The 22,831-nt window shown below is 46.4% G+C and overlaps 1 protein-coding gene across 3 annotated transcripts in view; it reads right to left on the bottom strand.

Moving 5' to 3' along the window:
- PLD1 (phospholipase D1) overlaps positions 1-10,491 on the bottom strand; it is a 62,818-nt gene extending 52,327 nt beyond the window's left edge. Inside the window, exon 1 of one of the 3 annotated variants that reach the window (XM_057411507.1) lies at positions 10,370-10,491. The gene's annotated coding sequence lies outside the window, so the exon portion shown is untranslated. Of the gene's footprint in view, positions 1-8,089; positions 8,200-10,369 lie in introns of those variants that run through there. The other 2 variants (XM_057411509.1, XM_057411508.1) reach the window with 2 other exon arrangements.
- Positions 10,492-22,831: the final 12,340 nt, after the last annotated feature.

Below are 22,831 nucleotides of genomic sequence, written 5' to 3'. Positions count from 1 at the left end.
CTAAAACTACAGCGCTCAATGCCCTCGCCTCCCACCGTCAAGCTGAGACACCCAGCATCACATGCTCATTGTACAGTAAGGCATCATTCCCAAACAGACACCAACAACACATGCCAGAGGGGATGACAGGCGGGTGCATACCTACTACTGCTCTGCATTTCCAAAAGCAGCTGCTTACCTGCAGCCATGGTCAACAGCAAGCATCGACATGGGCAAACATCAGCCCTTGGCCGCCCTTTCACATCCAGAAATCTCATTCATCTGTGAATCTAGGATAATATTAAGGACTCCCAGAGACCTGTGTTTCCCTTTTCCCTGGCCAGCTATAACAAATACTTGAGAATTTCTAGTTTGCAAGAAGAAAACAGTTGGCTTGGGAAAGTCCCCAGGGTAAATGTAAGAGAAGCTGTGAGCCAAACTCAGAGGGCAAAGGTGATATTGTCCTCAAGACTGCAGCAGACTTCAGGTGGCTTTGTAAACCAGTTTCTCCCAAGGAGACCCTCCACAGGAGATTCATAAGACCCTCCATAGGATGACAAAACAGTACCCAGGACACAGTGTACTCAAATTACTGAAAAGTTAATTTTTCTATACGCTGAAGTGTTTAATTCATTATCAAAAATAAGGATGAGTGAGCAGTTCCAGAAGGTTGGTTCTGATTTCACTTGAAATAACTCTGGAACTATGGCTGAGGTTTCAGATCAATACCTGGTGAACCAAGATCAAACCCAGGCAAACTCAATACAAAATTGCTAACTATGAAGAAGTAAGTTGGAAAGAATAGCTCCTGTGTGGTTTTTGCTTAAATACAACTACACACCTGCAAATTTATGCAGAACAGCTCATTTATACACATATACAATACTGACAGCTTTCTTAGAACAAAATACAGACCTTGAATGTATTTTATTCACCTTTCGGGGGGGGGGGGGGGGGGGGAAGAAAAATCCACATCCATCAAGCCAGTACAGAAGCATGCTGATGGCACAGTGAAAGATCGTGCTCGTGTCTGAACTCAAATCGAGCCTCGGCTGCCTCCTCATTCCTTTCCCTTACCTATGTACCCAGACCTCCAGCACCTTACAAGCAATGCAGATGTCTGGACAACCACAGACACCCTGCAGCTTTTTCTCATTTTGTGAAACCTCCTATGTAGGATTTTTCTACACGTTCCTAGAGGAAATCAGAGCATTAAGGTTACAACGTACAAGCTGAACACTCCAGACCTCAACACAAGATGGGCAGCTGTGCACGATGAACCAAGAAATATTACTTTTCCCCCCACTGCCATAACTTCTGGAGCAGCGCTGCTCAGAAAAGTGTCTGCAGACAGTTTTACACATGTACAAAAATGCCATTTGCTAGAACGAACAGCAATAGCTTTGGGAGAGAAAAAAAAGACCCTGAACAGGCTCAGGCAGCAGTTCCCATCTTGCTGGTTCTTTCTCCCAGTGAACAAAAGCGCTTGTTTGCCATAACTGCTGCCAAAACTCAGTGGGATCAGGGCTATCCACAGAAATTTCAAAGCTACCATGAGTCATCGACTGTTCTATTCTCTCTTGGCAAGACTTAACGCTGGGTGGGACACTTAAAAAACATTAAAAATCAATTTGCAGGAAACCTCTGTCATGGAAAAACACACTTCAGAACATCTCATGGGGCTACACAGACTGCTACAAAAGAGAGGAATGAGAGACCAAAGCATTTCTTTACTAAAAGACTACAATGCATAGCCTGCTCTTCAAAGTGCTTCAGCAGCCCTTTAGTTGTGACAGAGAGGACAGATAAGCTTTCTGGAAGACCGCAGCACCCACAGGTGCTTCTCACTGCACCCAAGAAAACACCAAGCAAGGCAGATTTGTGTTCTTCCCGCAGAAAAGTCAGCTCCATCATGTAACTGCATCTTACTTGAACAAAAAGAGAAAATGCAGGCCCAAAACACCCACTTGTTTTACCTCGTGTTTCATATTCCAAGTTTGCTGAGACAGAAAACCTTTTCTTTTGTAAATAAATGAAATCAAAAAAAACAAACAGTAAGGTTGCCTTTAGCCAGGTAGTGGGGCACAGTTAGGAGGCACTGCCACAACCACAACACCCCAGGTTACTGAAAGTGTTGGAAATGTGCAATTAATTACACTTGCTGGTTTATTTTTTTACCCCAGGGATCCCTGGAGGCTGTAGGCAGGAGTCAGCCCAGCTGATGGTGAGAGTCTGTGCTGCGAGGTGCATCTGATCTGAGAGTGATGCAGTTACTGCGCATTCAGAAGAGGGCTGTGTTCTGGCTGAGGGACATAGACTTGGGCTGGGGAGGGAAGCACAAAAAACCCTCCCAAAAGCCTGGCTGGTAAAAAGGGAGAGGTTTCTAGGAAGTGGCTCAGTGACACAGAGGAGCACCAGGACATGCCACTATCGGAGTCCTGACTAGAGAAGAGCCGAGAAGCACAGCAAGACAACCGAAACACCAACTGGCTGTGAATCACCCGCTCATACAGGCTTGGACGGAGCCCATCAGAGCGCTGCTCTGTGGGACATTGTCTGCCTGATACTGCCTTTTGTCTCTGCGCACTGGAACGCTTGTCCTGGAGAAGAGCGGTCCCTCTGTGCCCAGACCACCCTCCCCAGCCATGGGGAAGGAGCTGTAAACAGCCCACAGAGCTGGGGAGCAGCACCAGGATCCCCCTGTGCCTACTGCTGGCCCTGGGGGAGCCCAGGAAATCACCAGGCATTTATCAGTGGGTTTATCTTATTTCACCCACACCCCCCACCAAAAAAAAAAAAAAAAAAAAAAAGAATCCTCGTGTGAGGGCTACACCTGAGGGTTCACTGCAATGGCAGAAATAAAAATCAAAGACAGGCATCTGGCCTGCTCAAAGCATGACCTGGAAAATGCAATCAAGGAAATTACAATTTCATTCTTCCGTCAACAGAGGTGTAAACCAGAAACGTAACTCCCTGCACCATGAATATTCTGAATATTTGCTGCTGCCAGTATAGCATAAAGAGGACTCCACATTCCGGGAAAAAGCCTCTTTCTGTTGAGTAAACCTTCAAATGATAATGTTTTTCATCCTCGGCTCTGCACCTCCTCTCCCTGAGGCTTTCCATAGCCTACCCCAGCTTGCTCAGGGTAGGCAACAAAGGGATGCTCTTTCTCTTCTGCAGAATGTCCAGTCCATCAGTAGTCACATTGCCTTTTTATTACAGACTGTCTCCCTGAAGAGCTGGTTCCTTAGGGCAGAAGACCATTTCATATTTTATCCATGCCTTCTCTACCAGAAAGAAAAGAGAGAGAAGAGGAATGGGTAGTGTTAATACATTAAGATAACCAATACAAACCGGCTACTTCACTGTCAAATCCTACTAGAGATGTGGCACATTTTGACTGCTGGAGCTCCATACGGTCAACACTGCATCCTCAGATTGCAAAGGGGAAGTTTTAAGGGAAAACAATTGCAGAAACCATCAGAGGTGTGAATGCTGCACATGGCCAACGCTGGCTTCAGTGCCAACTCAGACCGGGCATATGCCAAGGAGACACTGACAGGCTCGTTCCCACCCAGCCCCACTCTCAGATACATTTTCTTGGCAACAAAGCAAGCACATTAGCCTAATAATGACCTTGAGATAGCAATCTCGATATTAAAAACTTGCATCCCTTTTTGGCAATAACCCCTGCCTACTTGTTGCATTGTCACCCTGCCTGCCATGCTGGCACACCACACTCCCTGCCGGTGCTGTGGCAAGTTCTTCTGGTTGTTGCTCCATTCCCCTCCCTGACCCCTTTCTGGCAAGTTTTCCATCACCAGCATCTCTTTAGACCTGTAATTTAAAAACAGCTCTGGCTCACACAAGTTTTTATGTTCAGAGGCAGAATACTCCTCCCTGCCAGGGTGCGTGGCTTCCTCTCCTCCCCTGGCGAGGGGACTACACATGCTGGGGGGACACCTGGCACCCTCCCAGCTCCTTTTGGGGTCCCAGTCCTCCAGTGTGGGAGCAGCAGCCACCAGATGGCTTCTCCCCCCCTCCCTGCACCAGCAGATGGGTGCCTGGGGGACGTGGCACCCCAGCGCAGGCGAGCTGTCTGACAGACATGAGCCCCGCTCCCACTTCATTACGTAAACCCCCAGGTTTTGGTGTTTATCTGCTTTAAGGATCTAGAAAGCACTAAATGCCATTGCAGCAGCCGTGGGCACAAGGAGAGAGGGATGCGTGAAGCACTCAGGGCAGTGGCGATAGAACGTAACGCCAACCCCGGCAATTAGATACCTCCCACTGTTATTGCATGGAAACAGAACTCCTAATCCTGAAGACACAAATATATATATATACACACATATATATAATCATGCATATATATGTGTATATATAATTCATGACGCAAATCCATATTTCCCTCCTGTTTGCTGCTGGGGGTTTGTTCCTCCCAGGCAGAGGAGCCAGGATAAGGGTGCGTGTCCCCTGCTCCAAGGACCACGCTGCCTCCTGTCACCCTGGACACCCTGTGCTAAGCAGGTGGAGGAGCAACATGGCAAATATTTTGTAAAGAAAAGCTGGCAAACAGAGGTGTTTTTTTTTCCCCAATCCCTCCACCATCCTCTGCTTTCCAGGGTGTCTGCCCATGTGGAGCTGGTATGTACATCTGGCAGATGCTCACAAGTGCACGAAAGTGAGTGGCAGGGCAGGGGCACCTGGCAAGATATCTGTTAAGAAATTATATATATATATATATATAAGCAAAAAATTATAATATATATGTATCTACATCCTGCAGCTCAGCAGGGCCGAGGTCTGGCCCCGCATAGGTGGCTGCAAAGGACCCAGACAGTGTACCAGCTACACACACAACCCAGAACTCAGAGTGCAGAAAAAGCATGGCAACTAGCACCAGGACAAAAAAAATATCCTTCTTTCTGGGGGAAGACAAAGAAGAAAACCCAATTGCAACTTCCGTCAAACACACGGCCATGATGGAATCTCAGCCCCTGCAGGAGGCTTTCCAGGGTACAGGGCATGTGAGAGCAAGTGAAAAACACATCACTGATTGTCAGACAGACAATAGGAGGAAAAGGCACGAAGTGTTCCCTCTTGCCCTCCTCCACCTCAGCTAAAACCAGGTGGTTACTGACATCAGACACTCTAGCAACTCAACACACAGAAGAAAATCAAACTGCTTCCTCAGATCTATCATATTCAGATTTAAGGCCACTGTACAATGCTTGCTCCCACTCAAACCTGGTTGTATTGTTGTTTTTTTAAATGACTTGATACAAAGTAGCTGTTCCAATGTGAAATTAAGGAACCACCTGTTTGCAACAAAGGCAACAGAAGGGTGCTTCGCATAACAGAGCACACAGCTTAGTTATGCAGTATGCCGGGCTTCAGTCATTCAAGAGACTGTCTCTCCTTTTGTGTGTTCTTTAGGTAGAGATACAGAAGATAAACCTAGAAGTCTGTATGTACATAAATAACCGATATCTTCTGTATGATTTCATTTCAAGGGATTAAAAACTGTGGCAACACCAGCAGTTAAGTGCATTCCCCTGACGTTTCTTTCCCTGAAGATTTGCTAACTTGCTTTAAATCAATTAGCAGAGAAGGAATTACTGTAAAACCCCAAGTTAAGTTCATAACTACCAGATAGAGGAGGTGCAACTGCACTTGAGCACATGGCTTATCAAGGAGGAGATTTCTCAAGCCACTGCTGGAGAGCAGACCCCCTGTAAAACACGAGATCTTTCCTTTACCACAGACACACCTGCAGTCTAAAGAACAGTTCATAAATTACAGGGATAACAATGCCAAGTTGGCACAAGCCTTTACGCTTTGCTACTATTAAGAATAGTAGTAAAAATTTCTAGGTGAGGCATGGGATTTCAGCCCGCTTCAAGGAAGAATGATTTCACCAGAGAAGATTACCTACCCAGTGCTTATAACTTCATTTACATATATGTAAAATGCCATCTTCAGCAGTTTAAGCAAGCTGCAGTTCTGATCCCAGCAAACTCTTCCTCAGCTGCGAGAGCTCAGGAGATACTTGCCAGCAGCAGCATCATTTGTGGCAGGAGTTCAAGCCTCTCAAAGAGCATCATGGTCCCCAGGAGAAACCACTTCAATAATTTTTTTTTCCCCATAAGACCAGAGCCTCAATACTAACTTTCAATAACCCTAAAAAAGAAGGATGTTCTGTGTCTGGACAAAGTGAAAGGTGCAAATGGGTATTGAAGTGAGACCCTACGATCTTCTCTAAGTAGGAAAGTTAAACCTCAGGAAAAAAAAAAAAAATTAAGCAGATATACCTCTCAATAAATTTTTGTTTAATCAACTGAACCATAGGTTACAGGAACCCCTGGAAGTTTTAATAGGTCTTTTCAGAGGGATATCCCTACCCTCAACCCTTTCCCCCAGGAAGCTCTGACAAAGCCTGGGGCTGGCCCCTTGCTGGAGGGGAGGAGAGGGCAGTGCAGCGCCAGGGCTTGGCCCTCCTACCCAGCTAAACTGTGCATGAAGATGGTCAATGGGGACACCACGATGATGCAGGCACTGCAGGTCTCCCACATACTGGGCCCTCAGCCCTGGGGGAGGCCAGATACACTTTCCCACCACAAAAATACTGATTTCAGCTGCAGCTGAGTGCAGGGAAGAGCAGTTACACAATGGAGGAGACGATCTCACCCCCGTGAGATGCCCACCCCATCTCCTGAGTAGGCATCAGGGATCCCAACATCCTTAGGCAGCACTCAGCATCCACAGCAACATCCTGAAGGAAGGGACTTACTGCATATTCACAGTGAATATAGTACAGGCAGCAAGCTGAAAAGGAAGGGTAGCCCAGGGCCCACAGGGCTATAATTAATAATTAAGTGCTTCCCAACTTCTGGCAAAGCTCGGCAAGATTTGGCCACAAGACCCACAGAACAAACACTCCTGCGAGCATCATGAGAAGAGGTGGTCAGAAAATATGTTCTCTGGTTACCTGTGAGCCTCTGGCATGAGCTCATGCTATCAAAAGCCAAATGGCATGGGAGGGAAAACAGGAATTCTTGAGCGATTAAAGGCACTTGAAATGGATTTCTCACCCTGCGAGCTGCGAACACAGGCAGCTATGAAACCCAACAGCATACGCAAACAGAGAGCATCTGTCCCAGCAGCCACGGGCGCTCCAGCCTTGCCACGATATCTCATTACTTATGGTCTTCCACCAAACGTCAAGCCAGCAGAGCTTCATCCATACAATTAAACTATCAGTGTCTGTCGCTCAAAAGCCACACAACTCTACTGGCTTCAAAGGCATCATGCAGATTTACTTAAAGGAGGAACGCTGGAGATCACGTAGAACCGGACACATAAGATGTATTGTCCTGTGTACAAAGAGCCCAGGTCACCCCTGACAGTGCAGGCAAAACGCTCCCAAAGTCAAGGGAGCTGGACCAGCTTGAATCATTGCCCAGGCAGACCTGAGGCTGAAGATTTCCAAGGAGCAGCCTCTTAGAAGAGAATTGTGCCAAATAAAAATAACAACAGGGAGGAAAGGCTTTCATTGCAAGAAAGGGAGCCGGCAGCTCGTCAGAACAGGTTATGACAGCTAGCTGCCAGCACTCTCAGGTTTTTCCAGTGTCACGAAACGGCAGATGCTAAAAGCGAAAAGGCAGAGGCACAGTTTCACCAGCATTAAGAATACACCGACCAAACGCATCTCCAGGTTCACAACAAATGTAAAGCTTCCACCTTGGAACTCCCCGATGCAGAGCCCCGACGCCAACCCCAGCCTGGCCCTCGCCAGCCTCGCCAAATCCAAACCCTCCCATTTCAAAGCATGAAGAACCAGTAAATCATCCCAACTATGTCCTGTAGGGCTGACGAACACCTCCCATCGGCAAAGTTTGCCGCCCAGCCGCAGCGAAGAGTCCAAGCACGGAACTGCTAAGCGCGTTGTAGTAAAGGAACCGCCTCTCCGTGGCCCGAACCGCCCCAAGGCCGGACACAGCGCGGGCCGGGGCAGCCCGGGGAGATCATCGGCCTCCGCCCGCCCGCCCGCCGGGAACCGAACCGCCACAACAACAGCGGCAGCTCCGGACCTCGCTGTACCAACCTCCTGCCCCCGAGGAAGCGGGTGCCCCATGACTGCTGCAGACCCAGCGCGGCGGTCCCCAACGAATCGGCGGCCCCGCAGCTGGAGGAGCTTCCCTACAGCCCAGCTCCGGCCCCTCGGCTCCGGCTCCCGTTCCCGGGCGGGCTCCCCACGGGCGAACTGAAGCGCGACCCAGCCCACCAGGCACTCCAGCCTATGAGCGCCGCTAAGTACGGGGAAACCACACCCCGCAGAGAAGGAGAGCGTTGGGATACTTGGCAGGAAGGGTGGAGGGAGAGGTTAGGATGCTTTCATGGGTTCTGCCCCTTTTTACCGTCGGCAGTTCTTAGTAGAGAAATGAAAAATCATAATCAAGAAATAATCCATTAACGCCGAGAAGAAAGTCTGTGGGTTGTGTTTTTGTTTGTTTGTTTCAACTTCCTATCCCTGCAGGGACAGGGGCTCAAAGTGATTTCCTCATGGAAATGCCGCTCTCACGGGGAGCACGGTCTCCCCTGTCTATGCCCTTCTCACTGAAGCCCAACGACTTCAGCAGGGAGAAGTCAGTTTCCCCGCCCGCCACCAAGAATCACATTCAGCGAAGGGAACAAATGAAAAAGTCAGTGCAAATTAATGATTAATTAAGTGCATTTGCAACGTTATTTTTAGCATAAGACAACCTAATAATTACGGTCACATATTGTTTGCATCTGAACAGTGCTTGCCTGCATATGCCACATTTTTCATGTTACTTCCCATACTCCCTTTTTAATATGCAAAGAAGCAGATTTTTTAGCGAGACAGAGAGGAAATTTTTGTGCTTACAGAAGCATTGAACTGACAAGTGGAGAAGCAAAATTCCTCCGTACACTACACAGCTCTAGCACAGTCTTGCATACTGGCATGCTGGTAAAATGCCTGAAACCTGTCTCCAGTACTACAGCTTCCACCTGCAGCTGTGCAGGGGATGTCTGGGTGACTTTTTCCAGTGAATTCAGTGCTCCCACTTCTGTCCCTACAGCAGGATTTCAATATGGCTGTTATGACATTTTTCTTCCCTATAGGATTTTTTTTCTCTCTTTTTTTTTTTTTTTTTAATAGCAAGAAACAGAAGCATGGTCCTCAAATGTGATAAATAACCCAAATCTGGTCACTGCAAATGCAGAGAGACTCTCCTCCTCTCTATTCTGGCAGTGCAATACTGAAGCATCTCCACATTCTCTACCAGAACAGTACCTGCTTAGTGTATGGGCACACCTACAGCACATTAGTTCAGATCATTTACACTGGGTTTACTATGACTTGGCTTACAAACAGCCTACTAAAACCAGTGTGAGTGATGAGCTTCACTTGTAAAATCAAGCTCAGAAATCTAAGGTGGTTCCCAACATCATTGCAACACGGCTTCCTTCAGCTCATGGTGATGAGCTCAAACACTGCTGCACTCGGCATCTGTGGAGAGCTGAGTCAAGGTGGCTCACCAGTGCTGGCTGTACTGAGCAAGGAAAAAGACAGCCAGATATCTGTAACACTCTGTGTCATGAGAGAACAAAACAACAGGTGTGGAACTCTGCAGTAAAGAATAGGGGCAATGGGAAATATGGAAAGCCACCCTATATGGCACCACCTTTCCACCCCAAAGAGCAGTCAAAGCCATGCTCAAGGACACTTCACCCCACACTGCAGAGAGGTTTCATGATAATGCCAACATATGGCATGGGAATCAGTGGAGGGATGGCACAGGAAGCATCCTTCATCTCTGCTGTTCTCTCCAGCCTCACCCCTGCTAACCCCACAGCTGCCTCGTGCAGGAAGCCAGTGGGCTGCAGGGAATCTCCACTGTCTCCTAGCTCTCCACACCTCGCAGCACACACTGGCACAGAGAGGGAACATCTCAGATGCAGAGAAGAAAAACTCTCTCCACAGACAGTCCCCTGCCCACTGCTCATATCAGTGCTCATCACCTATGGCTGGCCTAATTCTGGCAAATATTTACAAATCCATACACCTTAGTTCAGTTTATACATACTTAATTTCTCTGCTGCTAGGTTGATTTTGGCAGCTGCTGTGAGCAGGGCTAGACCAGTAGCAGAAGAGAGCAGACACTCTCCATGAGCATTTTGTAGCACAGTAGCACAGTTCCACTCTCCCAAGGACCATGACAGAGCAGGTTCTCCATTCACAGTCATCACCTCTTCCAGGAGAGCTGCAGCTGTGCTTGTGTCTGGTAGTGATTTGCTACCCTTCCCATAACCTCCCCTGTCCCAGGGGCAATTCGTAAAGTGGATACTTGGCACATACCTTCAGAAATATCTTGAGCTCTGAAGAAACAATATTGTCTGTCAGGGGTTTCCTTGGTTTTCTATTCCCACCTGCTTTTCAGTCTTCAGGAATTTCTGCACAGCCCTAGGAGGACACACTGCTGCCACAGGGGTGTGAGATTTTCTTATTTAACAAGAGATGCTACTGCAAAGAGCCCGCTGCATGGCAGTCACACAGGGATCGCTGTTGCTGCAGTCTGTAAAACCAAGGTGTTAATATTAGGAATCTTTTTTCATTATTATTTGGTTGCACTTCATTCATGGTTTATCTTCTCTTTGAATTTTTCATTGCCATGCCTAATGAGCTGCCCAAAAGTGAGATACATGAGGCATGAAGAGACATCTGCAGAAGGGCTTTTTTAGGACTAAGCCTATACTGCTGCACACCAAACCTAATCTGCCAGCTGAAAGGTAAACCAGGAAAAGAAAAAGGTTTTTTTTGTTTGGTTGTTTTTTTCTTAATAAAGACCTCATCTCCAATCTTGGTCACCTTTTGGCATCACAAACAGGGGGGAAAGAGGGGAGCAGAGGGACAGCAGCTGCTAGACACTAGAGAAATGACAAACTGCAGCCTCAGAGTGGGCAGTAGACAGCATGTGATGGCACAAGGAAGCCATCAAGTTCTCCAAGCCTCTCAAACCGTTTTCTCACACCCAGAAAAGCACTCCTCCCTTTCATTCAACAGCAAAACACAGTTTTGCCCATGGGCTGGAGCACAGGAGGGCCCTCAGTGGTTTCAGCAGAGCCATGACAGGAATCTGTCCAACATACTGAACATGGATGACATCTAAGTACAGGGGTTTGCCTATAGGATTTTTCTCACCAGGTTGCTTTTCCCTTGTAAGATGAGCACAGCTACACTAGTATAAACTCCAGCACTGTGTTATTTACAGTGTTACAAATAACAGGCTATATCCCCCAGCCCAGTGCTGCTGAACTGCTGCACTTCAGCTGACATCGTTCTCAAGCAATCAACACATTATTGTTAGGTGAAGTGTCAAAGACATCAAAACCAACCAACCAAACCATTAATTGCTTCAACTGAGCACTTTTATTCTTGTTTCTCATGCCTGCAGACAACATGCAGGACCTTTTTCCTCCTTGTATTTCCCCTTTAGCTGCACAGATGCTCCCTGGCCCCAAGCGTGAATGACATTCATGCCTCTGCAAAGCCATGGGGACCAGAGGGGAACTAGGGGGAAAACTGCAGAGTAGTTTATCACTGCATTGGGAAGGAGCCTGCAGAGCCCCAGGGGAGGGATGAAGGAACTGGCTCCATCACATGGCAGTGAGATGACGGCTGGCTTTGGCACCGCATGAGGCCAAGCCCCAGCATGGGACACCACTGTACCTCCTGCTCCGGCACCCTGCCCCCAACCTCTGCTGAAGCCATACTGCTGCAGGGCAAAGGGTCTTCAAGTGATGGTGGATCTACTGCTCTTCTGCCAGGTTTTCAAGTCATCATTCAGTTGCCCTGTACTACATGACTCTGAAGCTTTCTAAGACAACAGGGCTATGGTACTCTGTATACCTGACTAGGAACTGGAAGTGTGTTTGCTGTAGCCATCTCAGAGCTGTGCCATGAGAAAAGGCCTGAACATACTCCCATAAGCTACACAGAGGGATGTGGCAGAATAGTGCTTACTTCTCACTGCCAAAGACCCTAACACCCACAGCAGGCAGTGGGGCCCCGTGGATGTGTGCACCAGACACCCCAGGAAAACTCCATGGGCTGATGCTAGGGCAGCCACTGGTGATGCTGCCAAGGGTGGAGCAGCCCGGAGATGACCTAAAGTGGGTCAATTGGCATTAAATCACATGCACACACAAAAAAGTGTGTTTCCTTGTTTTGTCCCTTAAGACCAGTATTCAAATAAACACTGCAACACACATACACGTTTGTAGAAATCATATTGTGAAATACTTCTTCCCCCCCCCCCCCCCCTCCGCTTTAACGACCACAACTGTCCTCCTAACTTCGGAAGAAGAGGCACAGGAAGGAAGTTTTGTTGAAATACACTTAAACATGACACCCCCGCTTGGCCTTGGTGCCTCCTGGGAGTTGTAGTCGTATCTGGTCCCACCCAGATTGCTTTTCCTGGTGCAGCGCCACAGCCCAGTAATGCTCCCCACGGCACACTGGAGCTGCTGCAGCCCCATCCCAGACCTCCCCACCTGCACTGCACTAACTAAAGACCCCCGGACTTTAGCTCCTACAAGACACCCGGGGGGCTGCTCACAGTCCAAAGCTTACTGGGTTTGGCCAGAACATTTCAGTTTTCTTTCACACCCTCCCCCTCTCTCAGAATTCCCATGGAAACAAAAACAAAGCTCTCTTTGTTTGGGTTTTATTGGGTGGGGGTTTTTACTTTTCTCGATGGGGTGTGATGAATGAAATTGGTAAATGAAAAGCTAAAAAACAAACCCCAAACAACATATGCATGGAATGAAACATGAGGCTCCATTTCTAGCTTCATCTTCCCTGCAATGGTGCATCTCTGATCTCTGTCGCCCCTTAAGAGCATCAGGGGACAGAAATGGGCCTCAGAGATAAAAGAATACATCATTTCTTTTTTAGAAAACTTGCTATTTGGCAGGAAACACCCAAACCCAAACCTTCCCACCCGTTTCGTCATGGCACATCATTGTGCAGATACCTGTATGCCACCGTGTGGCAGCTGCCCCATGCAGCCCGCTGCTGCAGGGCTCTGTACAGCTTTAAGAAAAACAAAAGGGGAGAAAAATGAAAGGATTTTTTTTGCAGCAATTCATAAAACTTAGAGCAATGCCAAGCATGTCAGTACATGAAGCACAGTACCGGGAGGAAGGAGAGAGTGCAAACCATCTCCTTATGGTGTTAAGCTAAGACACACACTGCTTTTCTATTTAAAGCCCTACAGTAACATGAATGCCAGGTTTGAGTGAGCTCAACAAGTCTATCTGAAAACAATTCACATGCTCCTCACTACGACAGGATCTGGGCACCTGACAGCTTTTAACGCATTACCATTCCCACACAGCAAGATACAACCCACCTTTACCTGCTGGAGAACTGAAATCCGCACCTGGAAAGGCTTTGGGATGGGAACACTGGCCCACAGGGTGCTCAGTGCTGCTGCCCCCCTCCCCTTTCACTCTGCCTGGGAAACAATGCTGGGGGCAACCCTGGCTGTGCTGAAGACAAGGGTTTTGGTAATAATGATGGTACCCACGCATGTCCTAAAAGCCAACCAATCCTGGCAAAGCCAAACCATCCTTCCATCCCTACCAGCGCTCCTAAACTGTCTCCTGCTGGCAGGAGCAAGAAGAAAGCAAGATGCAACCCAGAGCCAGGGTTTGGGGTATGCCTCATTTTCCTCTTGTCTACCTCAACAGAGCTGTTTTTAATGTATTCTAAGATGCAGTTAATGAAATAGTTAATTACACATTTTATCATTTGTCCATAACAGGTTGCCAAGTTGGTATGTTATTATTAGCAACAGGAAAGAAACTAACTAAAACATTCTTGAAGTATGTAATGAGCACTTGAGTAAGTGACAAACGTTTCTTTACTGAGGAATCCAAGCAAGACATGCTCCACCCATTTTGTTAACAGACAAAGGCTTATATAAGCTGGATGTTACATAAAATCCTAAAATATGGACCAGAGAACTCCCCCACCTTTGGATGATAGCGTGACTGCAGCCCACATATACCTGAGCTGACACTGAACTAACTGAGCTTATGTGCAGCCGATGGCCAAGCCTGGAGTGGCACAGGCAGCCGCATGCTTACAACTAGCCCCAGGCATAGGTTTGGCTGCAAGTCCGGATTTGCCCTCACACTTCTCTGGAAACAGCCTGTACAGTACCACACTCCAAGCAGCTTGATCATTACTGTGGTGATCAAAGAATACATATCCGTTGTTTCATTCTCTCGTGTGACACACCAAGTTAAATGCCGTCTGATCCCAGGTTGTCATCCCAAGGAACTATAACTGATGCTCAGGAAAGGGTATGCAAGTGGGGCATGGTTATGAGGAAACTTCTCCAGGACTCTCCCTGTCTCCAGGGTATTGCAAGCAAGGGATTTTCTAAGACAGAAGTGCTGTCTTTGCAATTTCAAGGCAACTGGCAGCTATTTATTTCAAGAAGTGATGCAGTCAGGTTTCGAGTTCACATGAACTTTTAAACTTCTGCAATATCATGCAATAAAAACCCCCACAATTTACCATACGTTATCTGTGGAGAAAAGGGAATCCACATCTTGCAAGATCAACTACTATAGGTAAAAAACCAGGCTGTCAGGGAGTGCAACCTCCTCATAGGTCTTGTATGCCTGAAAGCCTGTCTGTCTCAAGACAAATTATCTGCCTTGGTAAAGAAATTCTTTTTCTCCCTAGACACCTTGCATCCCACCTTAAAATGCACTATTCCAACACTGAGACAATAGATTCTGCCCACACCAATGGTTACTTCCTAGACACAAGGTCAAAAAAAGACTCAGAAAAGAGGATTTACAATTCTCTTCACAACCCAGATACCCAATCTGCCTCCTAATGCAAGTATCAGATGCAGTTTCATGAGAAGCCAAGGATACTTATCTGGATGGGGGAAGAGTAGGGGGTGAGAAAGATCTTCAGACACGGGATTGTTGGCCAGGCAGAGCAAAGTGTATCAGGAGTTACTCCCTGGACTACAAGGGTGCTATTCATTACAGTAATCAGTTTGCTCTGCGGTACTTGCAGAAACATACCAAGGCTGTTATGTGATTCTGCCTGACTTACTTGGTGTTTGTGATTTGCCTAACCTTTGCTCTAAATAAATTGGAGCCGCACAGAGGGAATTTTGATGCAACTCCCTGTTTCTAGAGCATCCCCTCTGGCTGCATTCTACAGGCTTTCCTGGGGTTGTTTTAAGGGAGAGGCAAACAGAAGGCAGGCAGGGGTAGAAAATAAAGAAATGAAATGCCAGCTGTCTGGCCTGCAGAACCCCCCCAATCAACCAACCAAACCAACCAAAAAAATTAGCCTGGGTTTGGTTTCTAGTGTGTTATTTACCTTACTTCAGAAGTACATCCAGATGACATAGATAAGGTAGTGGTGACCCCTAGTGCCCTCTACAGCTTCCACTGTTATTCCCTGCATTGATATTTGAACATAAACAGAGAAAAGAAGCAGCACCTTCCAGATCTGTTCTTCATTCACAAAGTCTCACTTTCTCTCCCCTTTCAGAAAAAGGATTTCATTTCCTCTCCCTACTCAAACTCTGTCACTGCAAGACCTTTGTCGCAGCATCCCTTTGTCACTGTTGTCTAGGAACAAAATTAAACAAATTTACTTTGGTAAGAACTTATTATATTCCATTGACTCTTTATCATAGTACATTCTTCCCTGTGAGGGTGGTGAGGCACTGGCACAGGTTGCCCAGAGAAGCTGTGGCTGCCCCATCCCTGGCACTGTTCAAGGCCAGGTTGGATGGGGCTTTGAGCAACCTGTTACAGTGGAAGGTGTCCCTGCCCATGGCAGGGTGATCAGAACTACATGAACTTTAAGGTCCCTTCCAACCAAAACCCTTCTATGAATGCTTATCGAAAAGAAAGAAGAGCCTGTTTTGCCAACTTGAGCTTGTCAATAGCTAAGAACAGTCATTCAAATTCCTGTGAACAGACCTCTGTCTTGTCTAAAGTGTATTTTGCAGCTCCAGGGTGCTGAAAGGAGTGAGTCTTTCCTGTGACAGCCATCGGTGTGCACCATTATGTTGGGTTTTTTTCTAGCAATGTCAAAACTCTCTGCTCCCGTGACTCAGCCCGCATAAGACGTACCTTGCTCACTGAGCTGTGGGATGCTCATTGGGGCCTTTTGCTGCTGTCATCATGGGGGAACAATACCTCTTTCAGAAAAAAATCTCAAGGCACCTTCTTGCAGATTACTTTGGGATGCAGGATTTTCCTTGAGGAAATAAGTCATCTTAGCATAAGCCTGAAAGATCTTTAGCTTCCTGATAATGGAGGGCTTTGGACATCTCCCCTCTTGCACAGGCTTCCTGCATTGCTGGGTTTGGGTCTATGCCCCACCACCACCTCGGGTGCATGGCACTACCCTGATGCACGTCTCCAGGGGACAGGGCTGTGCTTTCCACCATCTGGCATCTCAGAATTTTGCACATTTAACAGGATCTTGTCACCATCTCCTCAGCCAAAGAAACCACCGCTGACTGTCCCCACGGCGACATTTCTGTCCTCGAGAGAGCAGCAAACAGCCCTGTGCACCCTTACAGCCCGCTGCAAGTTTGTCTAATGTCTCTTCACCACCACACCCCTCATGCTATACCACACCAAGGCTCCTCCACAGAGCCCCGGTCCCCAGAGCTGCCACCAATTCACACTCTCGCTGCTCGAGTCCCCTGACTGGTTTAGCACTTCCCAAACAAAAAGTAATTAGCAGCTTGGCATCAGGGAGGCCATCCTGGGGCTGCACTTAAATCCCTGAGTTCTGCATGGGGCACAGCGTGTCTCCCATCCCACACACAGCCCGTGCTTGCCCCATTGGCCTCGCTCCCCCAGCAGATATTCACAGGCCACCCCAGCTTGCAGCGCCATTACCATGCAGCCAGAACCTCCTTCCACTTTTGCCAGCCGTCATCACGTTTCTTCCTCAGAAACAACTTCCAGGTCTCAGCCAGCCCTTCCTCCCGCCAACATCTGACCTGATTGCTCATATCCAGAATTCATTCCAATAAAGTCTCCAGACTTCCTGCAACCCTCTCCACCCCTTCAACCAGGAAAACACCACCACCCTTCTCCCAAAACAAGCCCTTTGCGGGCATTTATACCCATGACTCAACCCAGCTGAGGATGCAGCAGTCAGAGGCGAGTCTGGTTGATGTTTCTGCAACAAGTGTTTTACTCATTGCAGGGCTAGGCAGGCGTGCTATAACTAAAGTGACTCTTCTTTTTCCAATTTCAGTATAAGTTATTTATCTTCTGGATAAATATGTCCTGGACATAATAATGTTCTGCTTATGTGTCTATTCTCTGAATCATTTTCCCCTGGTTTTATATCTCTAGGTGCACATGTTCACTTGTTTAAATCAAAAGCAACAGTTTCTGAGTTGAAGTTCCTCCTAATGTTTTATTTTTAAAGTAGGCTTCTAAGGGGGGGGATAGGAAGTGTGCTAGTCATTGAATAATATTAATTTGGTTTTATCTAGTGTAAATCTCACTTGCTTTTCTTGCGTGGTGCTGAGATATCTTCTGCTACTCATCGTAGCATCAACTCTGCATTGCTCTTGTGTCTCTGGATCCGGCACTGCTCCAACCCTCCCACTTTATTTTCTTTCCCCCCTCTGTTTCATTAAGTAGATGCAAAAATCTCATCCTCTGAGCCATTGTTGGCTTCTTTCACAATGTTCCATGCTGTTTCTCCTGAGTTCCTTTTCCTTGTTAGCTTTGTTAAACACCATTTTATCTTTATTGCTGTTCTAAGTGCTTATGATCCCATATGGAGAGGGCACTAAAAAATATCTCTCTGTATAACACACACATCTCTCTATAGGTGCATTTTTAAAAATAGTTTATTTCTCTCTATATTCTCATTTTTGCTTGCTGCTAGCTCTGTGTATTCCAATTACACTCTGCATCCAAACCAGCTCTGTCAGTCTTACATGTCCCTGTAGCTACTGGTAGTATTAGTTCTGAGTGTTTTCATTTAAACTCTGGCTTTGTTCACTCACACTGCTAAAATGCTCAAAATAAGATCATCCCTTTAATTTTTAATTATCACATGAACCAGCTTTTTTTTACATGCATTTGCAATCAATATGCTATGTTCTTGGTTCCTCAGATCCTTGTTTGTATTATTGAAAAGTTATTCTTGTGAAGTGAAATTGCTTTCTTGGATGTCACCTGAATGACAGAATCCGAACCAGACAAAGCTGGATTTGACACAAACCCAGCAAGTGAAACAGTCTGTCATGAAGTAGAATCATCATCATTAAAAAAACCTTTATTCAATACTGGAGTTTTTTTTCCTTCCAAAGGCTACACTTCTTCAAGGAAACTAAAAATCCTGTGGCTTGCCTGACACTGCAGGTCAGACCAGATGATCAGAACGGTTTATTCTGGCATTCATACTTAAAAATATCCAGGCAAACTGGAACTGCATCATCTGGTACATAGATGGTCAGGCAAGTAAGGCAGTTACTGCTTCTGATCTTAAGTGCTCTGAATCCACCTACAGTCCTACTGAGACACTCACTTCTCCCACAGCAGCTAGTAATGCAGCTGCTTTTACTTGTTTTACTTTTTATCTGAGCTCTGTTCTAAATTTCAAACCTTTCCTGTTCACAGCTTCATTAGAAAACTGACCTAATACATCTTACACCACTTCACTTCCATCTTCCTGGCAACAGAGACCCATTGTTTTACCATGATTATTATTGCATTAGTGTCTCCCCAGCTTCTGACTCATGTAAATCAGAAAATGACTCAGAGGCGTTTGTTCAGTGCTCCAGAGAAGAGGAGCCAGTGCCAAGCCGGAGCTTTCAGACTTTGCTCCTTAACGTGCTCAGTAGTGAGTGCTTCCTCTGAAGTCCCTGTGCTGGGGCCATGCAGCTTCACAGCCAGATGGCTCTGTCCTCTGCTGCCACTGCCCTGCCTGCTGTGCGATGCTGCACACACCAACTCCCTGGTGGCTGGAGGAAAGAGGATTTTCATGTCGTGGATTTTGGGTGGATCGCAACAGGAAAAAAATGGGGTTGAATGAATCATGAAAGTTTCGAGACACCATGAGCTGGAGAAATCCACAGGCTCTGCAGGGGAGGCAGAAGGAGCAGCAGCCAGTACAGCTGAATGCAGTGGCGTGAGGTGACCAGCAAGTTCCCCAGAGAAGGACCAGACACCCCACTACACCACACAGCAAAGGAGTGCACACACACGGTAAGAAAGTGCAGGCTGGAGCAGATGCCACAGTCCAACAGAAGACACACACACAAGTTTATTTTCCCTCATAAATCCATCAGGAAGCATAGAACTAGTCTCCAAAAAGTTATTTCACTCTTTGACAAACACAACTGCAAAAGGCAATAAAAATGCTCTGTGCTGCCTTTGCAGTTTAGACTAAACTGAAAGCTGCCATCAGTCCCAGGTCCTCAGTACTCTGCTCTCAGTTTGCTCAAGCCCTCCACTGAAACCAGTAGCATAATTCGCTATTCGTCTTTCTTTTTTTATCCTGAATCCCAGTCATTTTGCACAGTAAAACATGTAAAACCCTAGTCTGCCATAGGATCAAAACTAAAAGAGGAAGAACAAGTGAAAGAAACCAAAACCCGTAAGAACTGAGGAAACACAAAACCTTATATACAGAACCCAGCAGAGGCTATGCAATCATTTTATTTATACTCACCAAAACAAGAGCTGCACAGACCGCAAAAGAGCACTGCTGAGGGTATATTCTCACTTTTAATTCCGTCCATAAACCTGGGAAGACCAAAGTATTACAAATCACAGCATACTCAGCAAAGATACCCAAGTGTACAACATAGGATGAGTCGTTGTCACATGGAAGACTTTTTGAAGGAAGTAACTGGACACAAGTGTTTATCTGAGGTTTGGGATCACTCTGCTGAGCAGCACGGTATTTACATATGTGTACTGCAACGCCCATTTACCTAACTAATCCATCAGGTCCTCTTTCAATGAGACAAATGTTAAAGGAAAAGCAGTGAATATTTCTGCATTTCATCCGGGTTTTGTACTCCCTCAATCAGTGTTCCACTATAGATTTCTGAAAATAATTAACAAACACATAAAGAGCACTAACAAACAGCAACCAGTGACATGCAGACTTAGAGGTGTCAGTCATTATTAAACCTTTAAATGAAAGTGTCCATGGAGTGCCACATTACCCTGTTTTACCCTTTGTCACACTTACTGAGGGAACGTAAAGGTGAACCAGAACCAGTTCTTCAGCAATTTAATTGTAAGTATCACATCCAGCAGCCTGCAATGCATACCCAGAGATGGGCCACTCAGTATTTACTTTCTTTAGTTTTCAGGTTTCTTTGTTTCTTAACTTTCTGTCACTCCCTAATGGATACCCGGATACCCAGTTATCTCAGACTAGGCAAAGGAAGGTCATTGCTGTGAGTTTTCTGGTAGATGAATGACATGAATGCGAGATGTTTGGATGGCATCTGCTCCACAGTCACAGCCCCCAGTTTTCATCTGGGGACACTGGAGGTTTCTGTTGTCATACAAGAAGGGCTGGCATTTATTTGGGGCCACATCATCATTCCTGCCAAGTCTCCAGGCAGGTCCTTATGCAAACAACCAGTATCTACTTGGAATTTGCATTAACATTTAACTGAAAAGCTGTTTTGGAAGACACCTGTTTCCAAATCTTTGGGTTCCCCCTGTAACCAAACATCTCCAGGCTGGTTACGCGAGTGAAGGTGGCAGCTGAGCATGATTCAGAGCTGCACATCTGTATTTAGTATTGACTTAAGTAACTGAGGGCTGCTGTGAGCAAACTGCCCATCCCAGATCCAAAGACCCTTATGTTCTGGCAGAGCCATTCCTTCTGCATTTAAATCAAAACACACTTTGGATTCAGGAATGGAGTTAAGCCAACGAGGGAGAGGAAAATTTCGCATCACTTTCTCCTGCTGTTAGTAGAATTCCTGAAATCACACCTCATGCCAACAAGTACCCTACTGAGCCAGCCTCAGCAAACTCCCATTCCGGCCAGCCAGAACTTACCTGGGTCTGAACTAAATGCACTGCAAAGTCCCCAGAAATTATGTGACGTGCCATGCTTGGGTGTTAATCCATGGGACACAGCCAGCAGCATGAAATCCCAGCACCATGCCATGGATTCAGCTATTTCTGGAACCCTTCTGAAGCCTGCAGAGAGGACTGTAGGACCACTGCTCTGCGAGGCAGTTAACCCACATGATGGGTGAAGTTAAGAGACAAGCAAGTGAAGATACACCAGCAGCAGTACAGTATCACCCATCACGGCTCCAGCTCTGAAGTGCTTCCTCTTCCCAACATCACACTGTAGGACCAAAAAGCAAGCAGTTCATGGCTTTTCTCTTTTTTTCCCCTTAAAAAAAAAAAAACAAAAAAAAAAAAACCAAAAAAAAAAAAAAAAAAAACAACCAAAACAAACCACAAAAAAAAAAAACAGTTCAATTTTCATTGTTTTAAAGGTAGGAAGAAGTGCCTTTTTAGCTCAGAGCAGTGGCAAAAAAAATCATATCATACTCCTGCATCTAACCATATTAAATGGAAAGAAAAAATCCCCTGCAGTTTTCAGAGAACCAGGCAAAACCAGTGCTCTAGCCAGCCTCTCTCCTCTTTAACAGATTTATGCTTCAAGGGTATTATACTACTCTAAAAAGTGGGTGAATAGAGGTAGAGAAGTAAGGGACTGCATAGTGGCAACAGAGGCTAAGGTGCTTCAGGATTGCAAGTTCTAGCTCAAAGTGCCTGACCCCTGATACATTGTGCTCATCCGGTATGAAACCACTTGGGTATTTTAAATGTGCTACAACATCTTCACAGGGTAGTTCTGCTTTTCTTCTGCTGCTTCTGGTGCCACTGTGGCCCCAGGGAACCCACGTGCACACAGCATCCTGGTCCCACAGGGGACACGGCTGGTCTGGGGGGGCTTTCTAAGAACAAACTGGGGAGGGAGCACACTTGTTCCCCATGATTGCTGAATAAGATGTGGCATATTTAGGTGCCCAAATACTGATTTTCTTGCAAACAGCCAGCAATTGCATGGCCCCTTCAGGTGGTGGTTCCGCCACTTACCTGCATTTTCTTGGGTGCCTCTCACCCAGCCATCACATGCCATGATGCATGGCTACTTATAGCCAGTTGCCTTATTATTTATTATAAATATTCATCATTGCATACTATGTTCACTGAAATTACAGCCTTTCAGGGAAGGGGTAGAGAAGGTTTGGGTGGCACCAGTGGCTGAACTTCAGCAATTAAAACTTGCTTCATCGAAATTGAAGCACAATGAGCTTTCCCTGCCAGCAGCAATTAGAAACAAGCACTATCAGATTACTTTCTGCAGCAATAGCACTTTGTTATTTTCCTTCCACGAGGGGCAGGGAAATGTCGTCAGTGGTGGGGGTGCGATACCTGTCACAGATCTGCTGTTGGCAAATAGGTATATTTCTTATAAACTCCTCAGAAGCGCTCGATTCCAGGTTTTTGAAAGATTGTTTCATTTTTACTCTGAATCGCTTTTCCATCTTCTAGTTCCTGACACAGCAACTTTTGTGAGGCTAAACCTGCACAGCGAAGCTCTCCTGAAGCTTCATTTAGCAATGACAAGGGATGCTGAGATTCCCTGGGAGAAATCTGAGTGAAAACCCTCCAGAAACAGAGTACATTCCAGTGGGGGAAAAACACAGGCAAGGGTAAGTTTTATTGTGTTTAGGTCAGT

This window comes from Pezoporus wallicus, unplaced genomic scaffold (assembly GCF_028554395.1).
Source record: "Pezoporus wallicus isolate ANWC-B61680 ecotype Strahan unplaced genomic scaffold, APGP_CSIRO_Pwel_v1 contig_6899, whole genome shotgun sequence".
Lineage (NCBI taxonomy): Eukaryota > Metazoa > Chordata > Aves > Psittaciformes > Psittacidae > Pezoporus > Pezoporus wallicus.
The sequence above is the reverse complement of the archived record's forward strand: the minus strand, read 5'-3'. Positions and strand labels throughout refer to the sequence as shown.